This window comes from Lithobates pipiens, unplaced genomic scaffold (assembly GCF_037356315.1).
Source record: "Lithobates pipiens isolate NorthernLeopardFrog02 unplaced genomic scaffold, aLitPip1_a1.2 Scaffold_8, whole genome shotgun sequence".
Taxonomy (NCBI): domain Eukaryota; kingdom Metazoa; phylum Chordata; class Amphibia; order Anura; family Ranidae; genus Lithobates; species Lithobates pipiens.
Window position 1 is genome coordinate 466887074 of NW_027507903.1, and position 20881 is coordinate 466907954.

Genomic DNA, 20881 nt, shown 5'->3' on the forward strand with positions numbered 1-20881 from the left:
GAGTCAGTAAAGCTTATGTTTCTTGGTGAGAATCCAAGGGTTGACACCCTTGGCCCTTGTACACACGGTCGGACATTCCGACAACAAAATCCGTCAGATCTTGTCCGAAACTGGTGTTGCATATACACGGTCGGACAAAGTTGTCGGAAAATCCGATCGTACGTAACGTGATGACGTTATTTCATTACAATGGGACTACGTTTAGGCTAGTAGCCAATAGCTTTGGTCTAGGAATTTGATCTGAGCATGCGTGGCACTTTGACCGATCGGAATTCTCTACACACAATTGGACAAATTCCGATCGGATCATGTTGTCGGAAAGTTTTATAGCCCAGCTCTAAAACTTTGTCCGTCGGATATTCCGATGGAAACAGTCCGATGGAGCCCACACACAGTCGGATTATCCAACAACAGGGTCCGATCGGTCATTTTCCATCGGAATGTCCGACCGTGTGTACAAGGGCTTGGAGTTATATCATAGGCAGAATTCTTGCCTTTCTAAAATTAAGCGTAGAGATGAAGTTGACCTTGAGTACTATTAAAGGCCAAGTCTCAGCCTTATCGATTTTATTTAAAAAAACGCATTCTTAGTCTGGGGTTTTATACAAGGGGTGATGCAGATTACTCCACCAGTTTAAGCCCTTTAAGCCCTTTGGACTTGAATTTAGTTTTGCCAGTGTTACAAAAACAGCCATTTGAACCGATACAGCATATTCCCTTATGCCGCGTACACACGACCAGACTTAGGTCCGACAGACTTTCGACGGAGTTCTGACGGAGTTCTGACAGAGTTCTGACGGACTTTCCGAGTGAACGGACTTGGCCACACACAATCACACCAAAGTCCAACGGATTCGAATGTGATGACGTACGACCAGACTAGAATAAGGAAGTTCATAGCCAGTAGCCAATAGCTGCCCTCGCATCGGTTTTTGTCCGTCAGACTAGCACACACACGAGCGGATTTCTCGGTAGGAACTGGGTCCGGCGGAGTTCTGGTGGAAAAATTTGTGTGTACGCGGCATTAGTCCTTCTGACAAGGAAACTGGTATTCTTGGTTGCTATATCCTCAGTAAGGAGGTTTTCGGAATTGGCTGCTCCTTCTTGTAAATAGCCATATTTGATTATTCATGAGGTCAGAATAGTGTTACACCCTTGTACAGGCTTTTGCCAAAGGTAGTTTCAGGTTTTCACCTGATCTAAGATAATGTCCTGCCATAGTTTTTTCCAAAACCATGTTCCAGAGAAGAAAACTTACTACATTGTCTTGATGTGGTGAGAGCAGTGAGAATCTATTTAAAGACAACTGCTCAGATTCTTAAGACTGATGTCTTATGTATTCTGCTAGAGCATCCTAAGAAGGGATAGGCAGCGTCAAAATCCACTGTCGCTAAGTGGATTTGGCAATTTATAATTCAAACTTATAATTAAGGGGTAAGATCCCCCTTTTCAAGTTAGGGCGCACTCTACCAGGGAAATTAATGCTTCTTGGGCAGTGCGTCACCAGGCCTCCATGGCTCAGATCTGTAAGGCAGCAACTTGGTCTTCAGTGCATACATTCACAAAGATTTTATCAGGTGGATGTAAGGAGGTATGAGGATATAGCTTTTGGGCGCAGTATGCTGCAGGCATCAGTATAAATCCTCAAGTCTGGGGATACCCTGTCTCTCCCTCCCTTCAAGTAGCATTGCTATGGGATGTCCCATTAAGTAATTACTTAAGGCTCTGTGTCCAATGATGTACGATAAAGAAAATAGGATTTTTATTACAGCTTACCTGTAAAATCCTTTTCTTGGAGTACATCATTGAACACAGAGGTCCTGCCCTCTCTTTTTTTGTTTTTGGATTTAAGTACATTGCTTTGCTAAAAAAACTGATGTGCTCATAGAAGGAGGAGGGGTTATATAGGGAGTGAACTTCCTTGATTGGGTATACCAGTGTCAACACCTGAAGGTGGCCCATAACCCATTAAGTAATTACTTAAGGCCCTGTGTCCCGTGATGTAAAGAAAGGGATTTTACAGGTAAGCTGTAATAAAATCCTATTTTTATGTATGCGTGTTTAATCCTGACCCCTTATATGTGTACAATTAGAACTGATTTTTTTTTACTTGCTTGTTCATTGTACCAGCAAAAAAAATGTTGTTCCTCTGAAAAGTGACCCAATCTCAGATCACTTTTCAGAGTCATTTGACAGCCGGTAAAGAGGCAATATGTTGCCTCCTCACGGCCTGTTTTAACCCCTTAAAAGCATCATCACTATGCTACTACTGCATGCAATGCACACAGTTACAGGGTGGTTGCAGTGAAGCCCCATTCACCTAGGGGTATACTTCAAGGGTGCCCTGACTCGAAAAAGATTGAGAAATACTGGCATAGAGGAACCAATCTCTCCATTTTCCTCCTGCAGCCTCTGAATGCCTGCGGGAGGGAGAGGAGGAGAAGCAGGGGGAAATGGAGAAATCACTTCCTTTATCCCTTTCATGACTAGGCCTATTTTTGACATTTGGTGTTTACAAGTTAAAATCCATATTTTTTGCTAGAAAATTACTTGGAACCCCCAAACATTATATATATTTTTTTATCAGAGACTCTAGAGAATAAAATGGCGATTGTTGCAATATTTTATATCACACGGTATTTGTGCAGTGGTGTTTTAAACGCAACTTTTTGGGAAAAGGGACACTTTCATTAATTTTAAAAAAATGAAAAAAAAAAAAACTAGCCCAAATTTTTTGCATAATGTGAAAGATAATGTTACGCCGAATAAATAGATACCAAACATGTCATGCTTTATAATTGCACGCACTCGTGGAATGACGAAAAAGAGGAGGTCTAGTGCTAGAATTATTTCTCTCACTCTGAGGATCGCGACGATACCTCACATGTGTGATTTGAACACCGTTAACATATGTGGGCGCGACTTCCGTATGCGTTTTCTTTGCTGCACGAGCTCGCGGCGACGGGGGCGCTTTAAAAAAAATATTTTTTTTTCTTATTTATTTTATTTATTTTAAAATGAACCACTTCAATACCCGGCCATAGTCATAGGATGGCCACAAATGGGATCTCCCATCCTGGGTGGACGTCATATGACAGCCTCGGTATTTCGCCGCTCCTGCGGGCCCGCAGCGCGGCGAACGTGGATGAGCTGTGTCCCTCGGACACAGCCCATCCCCGATCTGTGTGGTTTCCACCCCCATCAACCCCCCCCCCTGATACATGTGACTGGCCATGTCCAATCACAGCCGGTCACATGTACTGTGCCGTTATAGGGCTAGTGCATGCGCCTAGGGCACGTGCAGAGCGCCGATTGGGGATGCGGCTTGTCACCCCGACACAGCCCAACCCCGATCGCAGTATGGCTCTATACCACGTGTCGGGCTGTGTTCAATCACAGCCGGTCATAGAATGTAAACAAACCGCGGTAACGAGATGTTACCGCGTTCTCCTCCTCACACACTGATCATGTGTGAGGAGGAGATTGCGGTAACATCTCGTTACCGCTCAGTGTACACACCAATCCCACTGATTACCCCCCCCCCCAATAAAGAGGACCTGTCATCACCCATCAAAGTACCTGTCATCACACATCAAAGTACCTGTCATCACACATCAAAGTACCTGTCATCACACATCAAAGTACCTGTCAGGTGATGATCACCCATCACAGCCCATCTGAGTACCTGAGAACCTGTCAGCCCATCTGAGTACCCGAGTACCTGTCAGCCCATCTGAGTACCCGAGTACCTGAGTACCTGTCCCAGCCCATCTGAGTACCCGAGTACCTGTCCCAGCCCATCTGAGTACCTGAGTACCTGAGTACCTGTCAGCCCATCTGAGTAACCGAGTACCTTTCCCAGCCCATCTGAGTACCCGAGTACCTGAGTACCTGTCAGCCCATCTGAGTACCCGAGTACCTGTCAGCCCATCTGAGTACCCGAGTACCTGTCACAGCCCATCTGAGTACCCGAGTACCTGTCACAGCCCATCTGAGTACCTGTCTCAGTCCATCTGAGTATCCGAGTACCTGAGCACCTGTCAGCCCATCTGAGTACCTGTCCCAGCCCACCTGAGTACCTGTCCCAGCCCATTTGAGTACCTGAGTACCTGTCCCAGCCCATCTGAGTACCCGAGTACCTGTCACAGCCCATCTGAGTACCCGAATACCTGAGTATCTGTCACAACCCATCTGAGTACCTGTCACAGCCCATCTGAGTACCTGAGTACCTGTCACGGCCCATCTGAGTACCTGAGTACCTGTCACAGTTCATCTGAGTACCCGAGTACCTGTCACAGTTCATCTGAGTACCCGAATGCCTGTCACCAGCCCGGAGTACCCAAGTACCTGTCACCAGCCCGTCGGAGTACCCGAGTACCCCAGCCCATCGGAGTATCCGAGTACCTGTCACCAGCCTGTCGGGGTACCGAGTACCTGTCACCAGCCCGTCAGAGTAACAGAGTACCTGTCACCAGCCCGTCAGAGTACCCGAGTACCTATTTGCAGCCCATGCCTCATAGAATACACATTTTGGTGTTTGCTTTCCAAAATGGGGTCATTTTGTGGGTAATTCATTTGTCCTGGTGCTCCAGGACCTTCAAAAGTGTGATAGGTAGGAACGAAATGAGGCTGTGTAAAAGTCTCACACATGTGGTATCGCAATACTCAGGAGGAGTAGCAGAATGTGTTTTTGGGTGTAATTTTTGCTATATACATTCTATGTGTTAGAAATATCTTATAAATGGACAACTTTGTGTAAAAAAAAAAAAAAAAGATTTTAATTTTCTTTCCACGTTTTCTGAAGACTTGTGTAAAAAAAATGAACCGCTCAAAAGACTCATAATGCTTCATAGAATATACTTTGGGGTGTTTGTTTTCCAAAATGGGGTAATTTCGTGGGTAATTCCATAGTCCTGGTGCTCCAGGGCCTTCACAAATGTAATAGGTCGTTATGAAATTAGAGGTGTCATTTATGCTCCTAGAACACCTGACGGCGCTCCCTGCATGTTGGGCCTTTGTATGTGGACACGCTGTGTAAAAGTCACACACATGTGGTATTGCCATACATATATTGCCAGGATGAGTAGCAGAATGTATTTTGGGGTGTAATTTTTGCTATGTACATGCTTTGAGTTAGAAATATCTTATAAACTGACCACTTTGTCTAAAAAAAAATATGTTTTCATTTTCTTTCCACGTTTACGAAGACTTGTGGAAAAAAATAACTGTTCAAAAGACTCATTATGCTTTATAGAATATACGTTGAGGTGTTTGCTTTCCAAAATGGGGTCATTTTGTGGGTAATTCTACTGTCCTGGTGCTCCAGGGCCTTCACAAATGTAATAGGTCGTTAGGAAATTAGAGGTGTCATTTATGCTTCTAGAACCCCTTACAGTGTTCCCTGCATTTTGGACTTCTCTGTGTGGCCAGCCTGTGTAAAAGTCCCACACATGTGGTATCGCCATATTCGGGAAGAGTTGCAGAATGTATTTTGGGGTGTAATTGGAAGTATGCATATGCTGTGTATGAGAAATAACTTGTTATTATGACAATTTTGTAAAAAAACAAAACAAAAAAAAACATTCTTATTTTTCCCAAGAATTGTGGGAAAAAATTACAACTTCAAAAAACTCACCATGCCTCTTACTAAATACATTGGACTGTCTACTTTTCAAAAAGGGGTCATTTGGGGGGTATTTGTACTTTTCTGACATTTCAGAGCCTCAAGAAATGAGATAGGCCGTCAGTGCATCACGTGTGATCAGATGTGATCAATTTTCAACGATTTGCACCATAGCTTGTAGACTCTATAACTTTCAAAGAGACTAAAGAATATCCACTAATTTGGTTTATTTTTACGAAAGAGATGTAGCCGTATACATTTTGGCCTAAATTTATGAGCAAAAATGGCTTATTTGCAAAATTTTATCATAGAAACTAAAAAAAAGTGTTTTTTTTTTCCACATTTTTGCTATTTTTTCACTTATGCCGCAAAAAATAAAAAACCCAGTGGTGATTAAATACCACCAAAAGAAAGCTCTATTTGTATGAAAAAAATGATAAAAATGTTGTTTGGGTACAATGTTGCATGACTGAGTAACTGGCATTCAAAGTGTGAGAGCGCTGAAAGCTAAAAATTGGTCTGGTAAGGAAGCTGTATAAATGCCCTGTATTGAAGTGGTTAATAAATTGTTTGTAAAAAAAAAAAAAAAAAGATTTTGATCACTTTTATTGCTCTAAAAGACCCCCGATCCCTCCTTTACACATCAATACTGTATTTTTTTTTAAACTGGCGCCATTGGCAGCCGAGTAAACTGGAACTGATGTCACCATGTAGCTTCCGTGTTTACGATTATGAGACTGTAACGAATACGCTTACGGCTTCATTCCAGTCTCTCCCTAGCCACCGGAGGCATCGGATGTGCGATCTGGGCTCCCGATTGAATGGGAGCCCTGGTAACAGCCGAGCAGCTTTTAGCCGCATGGGTTGTTATGGTTGGAAAGCCGATCGCTGGCTCTGAAAAACGGTACCGGGATGATGCCTGCAGGTACGGGCATCATAAATTCAACAATTAGGACCAGGGAAAGACCACACATAGTTCTTGGTGGTATAATATTCTGATACATTGTATATTTAGGTTAACAGTAATGAAGGATGACAGTGTTGTAGGCACTGATATAGGGTAATATATCGGTTGGTGCTATGCTATGAACATAGTGTATACAAATCCATAAGCACCCTCTACGAAATACAGTGGTGTATCCACCATGTGTTCAATGTGTGCAGTGCAGATGGGCCCCAAGGGTAGCTGAATTGGGATTTGTTAGTGTAGACAGGGCAAGGGGAAGGGAGGTAGGGCTTTGGTTGGTTGTAAGATTTTAAGATTTAAGCCCCTTTAGGAGGAAGACAGCCAGAGCTACAGAAGGAAACTTGATGTATTCAGTGTGAGAGAGGGTTTTTTATTGTGAGCTTGACCTCATTGACGTCCTTAACTCTGTAGTAAGTGACTCAGAGGCCAGAAGCAAGCAACTAAGAGTCAAGAGTGAGTGACACAGAGTACAGGGGTCAGTAGTAAGTGATGCAGAGGCCAGTGGTAAGTGGTGCGGAGTTCAGAGGCCAGTAGTGACACAGAGTTTAAAGGTCATTAGTAAGTAAGTCACTAACTACTGACCTCTGAACAGGTGCCCCAGCATCTAATGTTGGAACATGATTAGCTATTTGGCTTAAAAAAAGGTGGGCTCAGTGCTCTGCGCCCCGAGCCCACCCAGTTGTGTGACAATAGCAAATTAATATTTGCGATTGTCTTCCTAATTCTCCTCCTGGCCAATCCCGGCCCAGGAAACAGGTCCTGGGACTCAATTAGCTGAGAGGAGAATGATGCAGGGCAAGCCCCGCGGCCGTGAAGCTGAGGAAGGAGGAGATGCAGAGGCACGCCACCCGGAGGAAGCCTGCTGCGATCTAGATGGGGTAACTGCGGGGACCGATCAACTGACCGGGGGGGAGGGTGCGGGAGACCTGATCGACCGGGTGAGTTGTGGAGGCGGAGAGATTGCTGCCCCCCCCCCCCAAAAAAAATATACCACTAGCCTCCACTGGAGAGCCCTGACCTAAGTCCTATTTGGCTATATAGTGTGTATACAGAGGGAAGAGTTGCTTCCGGTTTGGCCCAAAGTGGTTCTGAATATGATCACATCACTCTACATACAAAAATAATTAGACCCCAGTTGACTCTCTGCTGCTCTCCTTGAATGTAAAAAGGTTCTGAGAGTGAAAACTGAAAAGCGCACATAAAACTGGTGGCTTTTTGTCATCTTAAATATGCAGTTGACATCATTTTTTGAACCACTGATGAGTTTGAAAAGCTGGGGTCTGTGCATAAAAGCAAGCATCGTCTGGACAAACTAACATTTGTTTACAATTGTAATGCACACTGTAACAGTTGCTTTCAAAGGTTTAAAGTGGTTGTATACTACATTTTTTAACTTTTACCTACAGGAAAGCCTATAATAAGGCTTAACTGTAAGTAAAAAAAAATATCTCCTAAACCTGTACGGTTTAGGAGATATTCCCCTCGGTATGCGCCGCTGACTGCAGCGGCGCATGCGCACAAGGGGATTCTCGGCCTGAAAATCCGGCAGTGGCCGACCGGCCCAGGATTAAATCTCCCGCGCGCACGCGTGGGAGTGACGATATCGTGGCTCCGGCCACTCACAGCGCCGGAGCCGCGATACCCGGACCGGGCCAGATGTCGGGGCCTCGTTCTAAGGTAAGTATTTCATAATGAGCTAGTATGCGGTGCATACTAGCTCATTATGCCTTTTGCTTTGCGGGTGTTAAAAAAAAAATTAAAAATTTGCGGGTTTACTACCGCTTTAAGTTACTTAGTAGCACTGAATTTACACTTAATGAAGGTAAATAAATGTTTCATAGGATCAAGTTATTTTCAGATTGGCTATCCAAAAATGTTTGTGAGTGTGAGATTTGTGACGTACTTGAGAACTATATAGTTTGCACGTAATGCCACGTGCACACAAGCGGAATGTCCGACAGAAAAAGTCAGATGGAAGCTTTTAATTGTATATTCCGATTGTGTGTATGCCTCATCAGACTTTTTTTTTTAAATTCTGATGGACCTAGAAAGAGAACATGTTCTAAATATTTCCGACGGAACCAATTCCTATCAGGGAAACCACTCGTCTGTATGCTGTTCGGACGGACCAAAAACGACACATGCTCTGAAGCAAGCACAAGATGGAAGCTATTGGCTACTTCTTTTTTCTAGTTCCATTGTACATGCTGTACATCACCGCGTTCTTGACGATCATACTTTGGTGTGATCTTGTGTACGCAAGACAGTTTCAACAGAATTCCATCAGAACTCTAAACCTTCAAGGTTTATTCCGACGGGAAAAACGGTCGTGTGTGCAGGGCATAAGTGTTATTTGTCAAAATTATATTTTGCTGTATGTCTGTTAAAAGGGAAGTAAACCCTTCCAAACAACTTGGACCTATAGGTAAGCCTAGATTAAGGCTTACCTGTAGGTCCAAGCAATATCTCCTAAACCTATATGGTTTAGGAGATATTTGCCCGAAAATGGGCACCGCTGTCTACGGCGCATGCGCCGTAGACAGCGGCGCGCATGCGCACTAAATGTGGCAAGTCCAAGAATGGATTTGCCAAATTTGTCGACTCCCGTGCGCATGCGCGGGAGTGACGTCATCGCGGCCTCGCCGTATGACAGCGGCGGAGCTGCGAGACGCGACTCCCGTGCGCATGCGCGGGAGTGACGTCATCGCGGCTTCGCCGCTGTCATTGGTCGGAGCTGCGAGACGCCACCAGCAAGATGGACGCGGCGGACTACAGGGATCAGCGGCGACTTCGCTGGCTCCTGTGTCAGGTAAGTGACACATAATGAGCTACTATGCGATGCATAGTAGTCCATTATGCTTTACCTTTGCAGGGAAAAAAAGAGGAAGTAAACCCATCAGGGTTTACTTCCTCTTTAAGCTCCATTCAAACCCAAGCAGAGCGAGTTTCAAGCATTTTTTTTAACCAAGAAAAAGGGTTATTGAACATATGCAAAAAAAAAGATTACATAGGAGTAGTCAAACCAAAAACGGTGCAACAGGCACCAAACAACAGAAAAATAAGGATATATTCCATATCTGACACAGCATAATAGAATCGCAATATACACAGTACCATGTCCATCAGCAGCACACACATAGATACAGTAAATAAATCGCCCAGGTATGCCCAGGGAAGAGGTAACGATCCCATCATCCAGAGTGATCCCAAAGGGCTAGTCCTCGCAGCTGTCTGCGCTCTCCAACCACCTATCCCATATTTTGTTGAATTTTAGCGGGCAGCCTCTGTTGGAGTATATCATTTTTTTGAAAGGCAGGGTGCGGTTAACGGCCCCCTTCCACTGCTGGAACGTAGGAGGATCCGGCCTAAGCCACATTTGTGCTATCTGCATCCTAGCAGTAAAAGAGTCTCCTGTAAGAAGGTACGTAAGTATTTACTTTCCTCCTGAAGGGGGAGGAGTCCAAGTACACACTGGCGTGGGCAGAGCGTAAGAGGAGAACCCATATGATCATGTAGAAATTGTATAACCTGTGCCCAGTATCTGTGAACGGGGGGGGCAGGTCCATATAAGGTGGAAGAACGTGCTATTTCTGTCGCCACATCTGGGGCATGTAGGATCAAGGTCAGGCTTATATTTGGCAAGGCGGTTGGGAGTCAGATAGGAACGGCAATATATAAAGATGGGTCAGTCTGTCAGACAATTTAGGGGATACCTCAGTCGACACCGCCAGCATCTCCTCCCAGTGATCATCCTCCACCCGCCCAATGTCAGTCTCCCACCTAGCTTTAAGAGTATACACATGAGTTGTAGCCCGGGGAGTGAGTAGGTATGTGTACAGGGTGGAAATAAGTTTTCGGGGATCCTCACCGAAAAGCAACTTTGCCAGTGGGAGGTCCGCGAGAGCAGGGGGTGCATTCCCAAATTGCGTCTGTAGGGCGTGACGTACTTGCAGGTATCGAAAAAATAGATGATTAGGGAGGCCAAATTCCTCCTTAAGGGCCTGGAACGTCTTGACGCCCCGGTTAGTAAAAAGTTGGGATAGATATATAATACCTCTGCAGATCCACACTTTATAATCCGGTACTTGCAACAGCTCAGGCAGTTCAAGGTTATCCCAAAGGGGCGTGTGTGTATGCAGGGAAGGAGCCTCAGATCTGGACATCGCCAACCGCCAAACCCGACAGTGGTGTGTGAGCATGCCGCGTCCAGGCCCCGAGCGATGGACATTTCTGTGTTTACAAAAAACAATTTGGAAGGGATGCGCGATCACGTCTGTCGCCGAGGTGCACACCAGATACGAGTACCGCATTTTATCGTACGTGTTGAGATAATAAAAGTGGGAAAGCTGGGAGGCCAGGTAGTACGCTTCCAAGTCAGGAAGCGCAACACCCCCAAGGCGGACCGGACATTTGAGGGTCTGCCAGGCCAACTTGTGCCTGGAAGAGCCCCAAACAAACGAATTAAGGATCGATTCCATGTCACGGAACAGGTGGGATGGCACCTGAAGCGGGGCATGCCAAAACAGATACAATAATTTAGGGAGAAGAATCATTTTAATAAGACCCAAGCGGCCCATGACCCCAAAAGGGAGTCTGGACCACACCTGGGTCTTTTGTTTCAACAGAGAAAAAATAGGTGAGGGGCCAGCGTCCTCCAGGTACAGCAGCATATCGTCCGCGTAGAGACTTACAACCTCGGACACCCGGCCTAAACGCAGGCCGCGGATGTCCGGGTGCGCTCTAAGGGCAATAGCCAGGGGCTCCACCGCCAACGCGTACAGCATGGGCGAAATGGGGCATCCCTGACGCGTGCCTCACGACAGGGAGAAAGGGCTGGACATCCGGCCGTTAACCAGGATACGGGCAGTGGGGGCCTGATAGAGAAGCTGAACCCACCGTATGAATCTAGGACCAAATCCAAACTTATGGAGGCATTCCCACAGGTACCCCCACTCCACCGAATCAAATGCTTTAGCAGCATCCAAACTAACCACCACCCTGGAACCGACATTGTCATGGGGGGCCTGTAGGTTCATGAACAGTCTCCTAAGGTTAAAAGCTGTGTTCTTTCTGGGCATAAAACCTGTCTGGTCTGTATGTATGAGGTGTAGAATAACCTTATTAAGTCTAAGGGCGAGGATCTTAGCCAGGATTTTTATATCCAGCTGCAGAAGTGATATGGGGCGATAGGACTCAGGACAAAGGGGGTCTTTACCTGGTTTAGGGATCAACACTAACAAAGCTTCATTCATGGACCTGGGAAGTACACCGGAGTCAAATATGTGCGTGTAGAGCAAGTGAAGCTTGGGAAGGAGGACCTCTTGAAATTGAGTATAAAACTCCCGTGGAAGACCGTCTGAGCCGGGAGCCTTAGACGGTGGTAGACATGCGATGGCCTCTGCAATACAGTCTTCAGTTATGGGGGCCTCCAGGAGCTCCACCTGGGAGTCCGTGAGGACCGGAAAATTCACAGTCTGGAGTAGAGCACGCAGTCCATCCAAGGAGTCAGCAGCCCCAGAGGTGTATAAATCCGCGTAAAACCGGCGGAATTCATGGGCTACCTCCGTTGGATCCGACAGCGCGACTCCAGTCTCAGACCGAAGTTGGACCACTACCGGAGGACTATGGTCCAGGTGAGCCATATAGGCAAGCAGCTTTCCAGCCCTCTCCCCATATTCGTAACCCTTTTGCTTGCAATAAAAAACTCTGCTCTATCAAGATGCAGGTAATCAGCAAGCCTGGACTGCATTTTCACCCCAGCAGCGTTAGAAGGAGTGGGATGCGCTAGAAATTCCCTTTCCAACTCAGCTAGCACCCCCTCGGCCTGCTGTAAGGCGAGCCGCGAGGAGCGTTTGTGCCGATTAATATGAGTTGACATCAACACGCGTGCGTGTAATTTAAAAGCCTCCCACACCAGGCCAAACGAAGCAGTGCCCACATTAGTCTGGAAAAAATAGTCCCATTCACGCTGGATCGCCTCCAAGTCAGGGAGGACCGTCAGCCAGAAAGGATTCAACCTCCACATCCGAGATATCGGGGTGGAGGGTAGGCTGAGCTGGACCCAACAGGGCGAATGATCAGACAAGACCCTGGTCCCAATCCCCGCATCCCGCAAACATGGGAGCAGAGCAGAGGAGACCAGGATCATGTCAATCCGAGACATAGCATCGCGAGCCGGCGTGAAACAGGAGTACGCACGTAGGGTAGGGTGCTTAAACCTCCAGGTATCCGTAAGGGCGAACTCAGCAAGGAACTTACCAAACCTGGTCAGGGGGGGGGGGGGCATAGAGGGGTTGTGCAGCCTATCCATGGCGGGAGATACCACTGAGTTAAAATCCCCCAACCACATAGTCGGGAGGGTGGGGTGTTGCAACATGAACTCAATCCCTGCCTGGAGGGCCTCAAACTGAAAGGGCGGGGGTATGTAAAAGGCCAGTAAAAGGAGTTCCATGCCACCCACAGTAATATGCAAAAAAACATAACGTCCCCTCCTGTCCGTCTGCAAGCTATGCAAGTGAAATTGGGCAGTTTTAGCTACCAGGACAGCAACCCCACTGGAATTGTTGGTATAAGGGGCCTGATACATCCACCCAATCCACGGCTTCTTAAGGGACATCTGCAATTGACCCGTAATATGCGTCTCAACCAGCACCATAATGTCTGCGTGCATTTGCCTGAGATGAGACAGTACCGCCACCCTCTTGGGTCTGTCCCGCAGGCCCCGCACATTCCACGTAACTACTTTAAGGGTCGCCATGACAAGTAGGGGTCACATACCGGAGGCGGGGAAGCCAATAGCAGACACCACGGCCCGCACCCACCAGAAAAACAAAATAAAATAGAACATAATAAAATGTAAAATAAGGGAAAGGGGAAGCCCCACCCCCGTAAGAACAGGGATCCCATAAACAGCATGGACAGTACCTGGTATAAATAATTAGACAATAGAACAACTGGCAGACATGAATAAAGAAGCACAGATATGGAAAAATTAGTGAAGTTAGAACAACAAATGCAATCTAAATATGCTAGCATGCAGCAAAACAGTACCCTCACTGGTCCGGCAATGCGGGTAAAATGCACAGCAGACCAGACAGTGCAGGAAAGCTGAGGCCGGCCAGGGAAACATATCTTAACCTGATAGGGGGTGCGCACGGCCACAAAAAATAATAAGAGAAGCATCCAAACACAGAACCATATGTGACCAAGCGCACCCCCCACCAGAAACAGGGACGAACAAAAGTCAATCACGCTGTGCTGTCGGGCAGGAGTCCTCAACATTGGGGAGTCCCAACCAAGAGCAGTGTCCAGAGCTCCGGCTACAATCATGGTCATGGGACTATAGAACACAAAAGAAAAAAAAAGGGGGGCAAAAAAGAAAAACTTGGGAAGTGGGAAGAACAGGGGCGCCCACGAAGCATCGCGAGGCGCCCCAGTACACCGGGAGGCAATAGTTAACAGAGAAAGCCGCTGAAAGTCAGAGTTACTCACGGTCCGCGTCCCGACCGCCCCCCCAACACAGAGGCAAGAGACAGAATGGCCACAAAGCGGCAAAGGATCCAGCAGAGTTAGGCAGGGACGTCATCCGGGCGGTGTTCAAGCCAGGAAAGCACAGCAGCGGGGTCCTCAAAGAAGTGGGTCTTGCCGTCACGGATAACACGGAGCCGAGCAGGGGACATCATTGCGTAAGCCAGGTGATGGATGCGGAGCTGACGCTTGGCGTCTGTAAACCTAGCCCTCTTCTTCTGAATCTCGGCGGAGAAATCCGGGAACACCGCTATGCGCTTGTCCTCGTAGGGGATGTTGCCTTTCTCACGGGTGAGGCGCAGAACCGCGTCCCGGTCGCGGTAGTTCAGCATTTTTGCTATAAAAGTGCGCGGCGGGGCGCCCGGAGGCGGAGGTCTCGAGGCCAGGCGGTGAGCGCGCTCGACCGCAAACGTGGTGGAGAAGGCCTCACGGCCAAAGTTAGCAATTAAAAGGCGTTCAAGGAAGGCAGAAGGGTCAGAGCCCTCCACTTTTTCAGGCAGCCCTACGAAGCGGAGATTGCAGCGGCGCATTCTATTTTCAAGTTCATCCTGTTTACACAGGACTGCATTCAGTTGGTGTTGCAGCCTTTCAGTAGAAACTTGCAGGGGGGGGATATCATCCTCCACTAGCCCAAGCCTGCGCTCCGTCTCCCCCACTCTCTCCCTCAATTTGTGCAAGTCCTGGCGTATGAGGGAAATGTCCACCTTAACCTCCTCGATCCTGGAGGTAAGGGAGGTTCGGCAGAGGTTGACCGCCTCGAGGATGCGAGCCGTGTCATCAGGCGGGGAGCTCTCCGCAGCTGGGCTCGGTGCGGCGCCATCTTCCTCCGCGTGGTCCGGAGCATCTGCGCGGAACTTTCCGAGCCTGGCGACCGCGCTCTGAGACTTCTTCGGCGGCGACATGCGTGTAGGGGTCTCTCCCGAGAAGGGGGGAAGTTTTCGCCTCGGTAGCGGGGAAAATTAGTCCAACAGGATAGTATTTCAGATGTAGGATAGCCGGAGCTCACGGAGAGTGCGTCCTACTCCATGCAACAGCAGGCCACGCCCCGAGTTTCAAGCATTTTAATTGGAGAGTTTTGCAAGCGTGTCATGAGCATTTTAGAAGCATATTACAAGCATTTTACATGTGTATTCAAGCTTCAGGTGTTTTTATTTTGGCCAATAGAAAGCACTAGGGGAGGAGATTAGAGGTGGGGGGAGTTACTGTTTTGAAACTGTTAAGAAAACATGCTACAAAACGCTTGTAAAATGCTTTTAAAATGCTCATGTTAGCTCTATGGGGCCAATCTACCTCCAATCTGCCTAAAAGGCAAGTGTTTTGCTACAGGCGGCAAAAGATGGCCAGGTATCTGGTGGCATTAGATAATACAAGGGCATTGCAAGGACCAGGGATGGGTGAACGGTGCGGCCCGAGCATAAGTGCGGGGCGAACTTTGGTTGTTTGGGTGTTCTGCAGAACACAGAACAATATGCGGTGTTCGGCACAAATTCGAAAGCAGCCGGAACACCGCTAAAGTCTAAGGGACATTAACTTGAAAAATCTAAAATGTTAATTTTAAAGGCTTATATGCAAGTCATTGTCATAAAAAGTGTTAGGGGACCTGGGTCCTGCCCCAGGGGACATGTATCAATGCAAAAAAAGTTTTAAAAATGGCAGTTTTTTTCAGGAGCAGTGATTTTAATAATGCTTAAAGTGAAACAATAAAAGTGAAATATTCCTTAAAATTTCTTACCTGGGGGGTGTCTATAGTATGCCTGTAAAGTGGCGCATTTTTCTCAATTTTAGAACAGTCCTTCCATAACAGGCCCTTCAGGTCTGGTATGGATATTAAGGGGAACCCTGCTCCAAATTTTTATTAAAAAAATGGCGTTGGGGTCCCCCTCAAAATCCATACTAGACCCTTTAGGTCTGGTATGGATTTTAAGGGGAACCCTGCTCCAAAAAAAAAAAAAGGCAAGGGGGTCCCCCCAAAAATCCATGCCAGACCCTTATCCAAGCACGCAACCTGGCAGGCCACAGGAAAAGAGGGGGGATGAGAGAGCACCGCCCCCCCTCCTGAACCATACCAGAAAGCCATGGGGAAGTCCCCGTGCATCAGGGGAGTGTGGGGTCACCCGGGAACATCACCATGGGGCCCCGCCCTCAGTTATAAAAGAACTGTCACCTGCAAGGACGCATCATATGGCGAGTGCCTCCCGTGGAGGCAGGTCGTCGTGGCTTTTTTAGGGGTACATTTGTACCCCGTTACCATTTCACACAGGGGAGGCCGGGATCTGGGGGTCCCCTTGTTAAAGGGGGCTTCCTGATTCCGATAAGCCCCCTGCCCGCAGACCCCCACAATCACCGGGCAAGGGTTGTGGGGATGAGGCCCTTGTCTCCATAAACAAGGTGCTTTGGGGGGGCTACCCCAAAGCACCCTCCCCATGTTGAGGGCATGTGGTCTGGTACAGTTCAGGAGGGTGGGCGCACTCTCGTCCCCCCCTTTTCCTGCAGCCTGCCAGGTTGCCTGCTCGGATAAGGGTCTGTATGGATTTTTGGGGGGACCCCCACGCCATTTTTTTATTTTGTCGCGGAGTTCCCCTTAAAATCCATACCAGACCTGAAGGCTTTCGTATGGATTTTGAGGGGGACCCCTATGCAATTTTTTTTTAAATTTTGGTTTGGGATTCCGCTTAATATTCATACCAGACCCAAAGGGCCTGGTAATGGACTGGGGGAATCCCATGCCATTTTTTAAAATAACTTTTATCTGTATTGCTGGGACCGACAATTCATTATAGCCACGAGTACTTTTAAATTACTTTTTTCCTTTAGAAATGTCATTTTGTGCAGGGACTGTTCTAAACACGGGAAAAATGTGCCACTTTACAGGCATACTATAGACACCCCTCAGGTATGAAATGTAAAGGGATATTTCACTTTGTTGTTTCACTTTAATCATGATTAAAATCACTGCTCCTGAAAAAAACTGACATTTTTAAAACGTTTTTTTGCATTGATATATGTCCTCTGGGGCAGGAGCCGGGCCCCCAAACACTTTTCATGACAATAACTTACATATAAGCCTTTAAAATTAGCACTTTTGATTATTCATGTTCGTGTCCCATAGACTTTAACGGTGTTCGTGTGTTCTGCCAAATTTTTTGCCTGTTCGGTATGTTCTGGTGCGAACCGACCTGGGGGGTGTTTGGCTCATCCCTAGCAAAGACAGATTAGGAATGAATGGGGTGTCTCAGCCAATGAGCAGGGATTTTCTTGGGTCCCTTGGCCTGCTGGGAGAGCCTCTTTATTTGGGTGATAGGAGGGTAGGATAGAGAACTATTAGGGGCTACTAGTGAGATATATATAAAACAACAATGAAAGTCCAGTTAGTTTTTGGTGGCTAAGTCCATTTCTTTCTGGATCCAGACCTGTGTTAAAGGTTCTGTTCAGGGTTGGTAGTGGCAGCCAGCTCAGGGGAGCAGAAGAGACTCTATAGCATTGAGAAGAAGGAAGAGAGTGCGGCGCCACTCTTATGCTGCGTACACACGGTCGGACTTTCCGATGGCAAATGTGTGATCGGAGCTTGTTCCGACAACTTTGTGTGACAGTGTGTAGGCAAGATACGTTTAAGTCAACGTCTGTCCCAAAAAAACATGGGATTTTGTTGTCGGAATGTCCGATCGTGTGTACGCAGCATTAGCGTAATATGTCAGTGTAAAAACTTTAATTTACTTCAAAGGTAGACTCACATTTGAGTAGTGGCAAACAGGCATTTGTTCTAGGGTTCTTTAGTGTTCCTGGGTGTTTCATCGGTTCCAGCTGGGCATCGGTGATAAATTAGTCCCCGGCCACTCCTGTGACATCCGTAGCTCTGAAGCTGGAGAGTATCACAGCAGGCACGCCCCCTGTTCACAAGCGCCTGATGTGCCTGCTGACATGCCTTGCTGACCTGCCTGCTGTGATACTCTCCAGCTTCAGCACTACGGATGCCAATGGCGTGGGACTGATTCATCACCACTGCCCAGCTGGAACCGATGAAACACCCAGGAATGCTAAAGAACCCTAAAATAAATGCCTATTTGCCACTGCTCAAATATAAGTCTACCTTAGAAGTAGATTCAAGTTTTCACACTGACATATAACGCTTAGAGTGGCGGTGCTCTCTCTTCCTTCTTCTATTTATTTGGATAGAGTCAGGTGATCGTGGGTCTGTGCCACCTGGACGGCTGTCTGGGCGGATATGTGTTGTAATGCCCCAGGTTGCTAGGCCATAAGCCTTGGGCCTATCCCGGGGACATCTGGCTGCTAGCCTGTCTGAGGGCCTATCCAGAAGCAAGAGAGCAGTGTAGGGTTGGGACTGTGGCTTGCAGTCCAACCAGAAGCAATTGTTCTGCTGGCCTGAGAACCAGGTGTGGCTGGAGGTAGAGGGGAAGCTGTTGCCACTAAGGAACCATCCACCTTGCTACGGGAGACCACTGTGAGTAGCTGAAGCAAGTAACTGAGCAGTATTCTCACCAGCCAGAGACGGTGAATAATTGGGAAAACTTCAGCAGGTGCCAAGCCAGGGTCCCAGCCAGTAGAAGTGACGCTTGCGGAGCATTATTGTGTGCCAAGCCAGGGATCAAGTAGGGCAGCGGGATGACCCTTGTATCTGTGAGTGCAAAGCTAGGGACCCAGCAGGGATGTGAGGGTGATGCTTGAGGAAGATACTGAGTGAGAAGATTTGAGGAGCTCAGGAGATCTATTGGCAAGTGGATCTGTTAGTCTAGTGAAAGACTAGGAGCTCAGCTGAGTGAAGTTCTACAACAGGAGATTGTAGAAGAAGTGGATGAGTTCATTGCAAACGTTGTTAGAAACTGTTACTAGATTGTTGCCATAGGAGACAGCAGTCCTACTCATGCAGACGTGGTGTTTAGCTGGATGCTTTTCCCTGCATGACTGTCTGCCTATAGAAGTCCCGGAGTCTGCCAATTAACATTGCATCTACTAAAGGGTGTCCTGGCCCAAACCTTCTCTTCCCAGTTCTGTTTAAGAGACAATAAATCTCTTTGCATTCAAGAAGTGTCTGGCGCCATCAATCTACCTTGCGTTATACCCACCATACCTTATAACCCACTCTACACAGAAGCATGTCAACTGTGCCTAACTCTGGAGGTCACCATTGGGCTTCAGGGGCCCCAGAACTTTGCTACACATACACATACTAAGACCAGTTTAGACTGGAACCAATTAACCTACCAGCATGCCTTTGGAGTGCTGGAGGAAACCGGAGTACCCAGAGGAAATCCACGCAAGCATAGGGAATATGTGCAAACTCCATGCAGCTAGTATCTTGACTGGGATTTAAACTGAAGGTCCCAGTACTGCATATAATCCAATCTTTATCTAGTGATGTGCACGAGAGCAGTGGCTCTCATCGCTGCCCCCTTCCTCATTGGAAAGATTCATAGCAGCAGTAGCCTTTGGCTCCTGATGCTGTCAATCAAATGCTGTTATGAGGGAGTGGGGCTGAGCCACCCATTCTGTATCTATAGATGCAGACAGGGTGGCTCGGGAGTGAGCCCGCATGAGTGCCTCCATAGAAACCGGCTTTCTACGGGGCACTCACTAATGAGGAGGAGCCAGGAGCACCATGGGCGACACAGTAGAACAATAACCAAAGGATGAAAAAGCAGTAATAAACAATTTAATACGTTACAAAATAATGTTTGACTCTGTAGATAGCAAGCAGACCAGTGACTTTACTCCTAACCCCTACACTTAGGGGGTCATGACTAAAGGGAAATGTAAAATAGTGGTCTGACAGTCTCTGGCAAACTCTCTCCCTCTGGCCAGTGCATTGCAGTGTCCAAAGCCAGCAAATGTGAGTCCCACAAACCCGGAGGTACAGTACGTTCCTAAAAAGTGTCCCAAGTGGCAGTACAGTTCCTTTAAATAGTGTGCAGAGGGTACGACCAGCAGCCTCTCAATGACATACACGCACGGTATAGTGTGGTGCGCTTCAAGCACCAGCTACATAGTTTCATAGTTTCATAGTTAGTAAGGTTGAATAAAGACACCAGTCCATCCAGTTCAACCTGAGTAAGTGTCTACCCCTATCCCTGTACATTGCACATTCACATTGGTCCCTACCCTCAAGGAGCTCCCAATCTAAGGTTCCCATTCATATACTAGGGCCAATTTTGGACAGAAGCCAATTAACCTACCTGCATGTCTTTGGAGTGTGGGAGGAAACCGGAGTACCCAAAGGAAACCCACGCAGGCACAGGGAGAACATGCAAACTCCAGGCAGGTAGTGTCGTGGTTGAGATTTGAACCAGCAACCCTTTTTACTGCTAGGTGAGAGTGCTAACCATGTGAGTAGTTTTTTATTAATGTAAATAAAGTGTTTTCAATCAAGAGATATAAGCACTATGATTGCTGTTTTTCTTATCCCTATAGCCATGATTTGAGCAATTTAATACTGGAAGAAGGAGTATTTGAGAATACCTAGTCCTGGATAGGGCAAAAAAGCGATTATAGACCTCACTTAATTGAGAGGTCACACGATATCAGGTGAGGGCACATCTAATGATGGGGGAGCATGATTGTCATTGGCGGGGGGGCTGTTTTTTTTGGGGGGGTGGCAAATAACCACCCACCCCCCGCGGTTTGCCAGTCGGTCCAGCACTTAAACCATTGGTGGTGGCGGATGGCAGGCAGCGTGGTGAATCGTCTTCCGTGTCCTCTCCTCCATGGCAGTTTCCAGCTCCTCCTCCTAGGCGTCAAATAGGATCGCCTAT

At 47.3% G+C, this 20881-nt stretch overlaps 1 protein-coding gene across 2 annotated transcripts in view; it reads left to right on the forward strand.

Moving 5' to 3' along the window:
• ANO2 (anoctamin 2) overlaps positions 1-20881 on the forward strand; it is a 401884-nt gene that overhangs the window by 32606 nt on the left and 348397 nt on the right. The window lies entirely within an intron of this gene.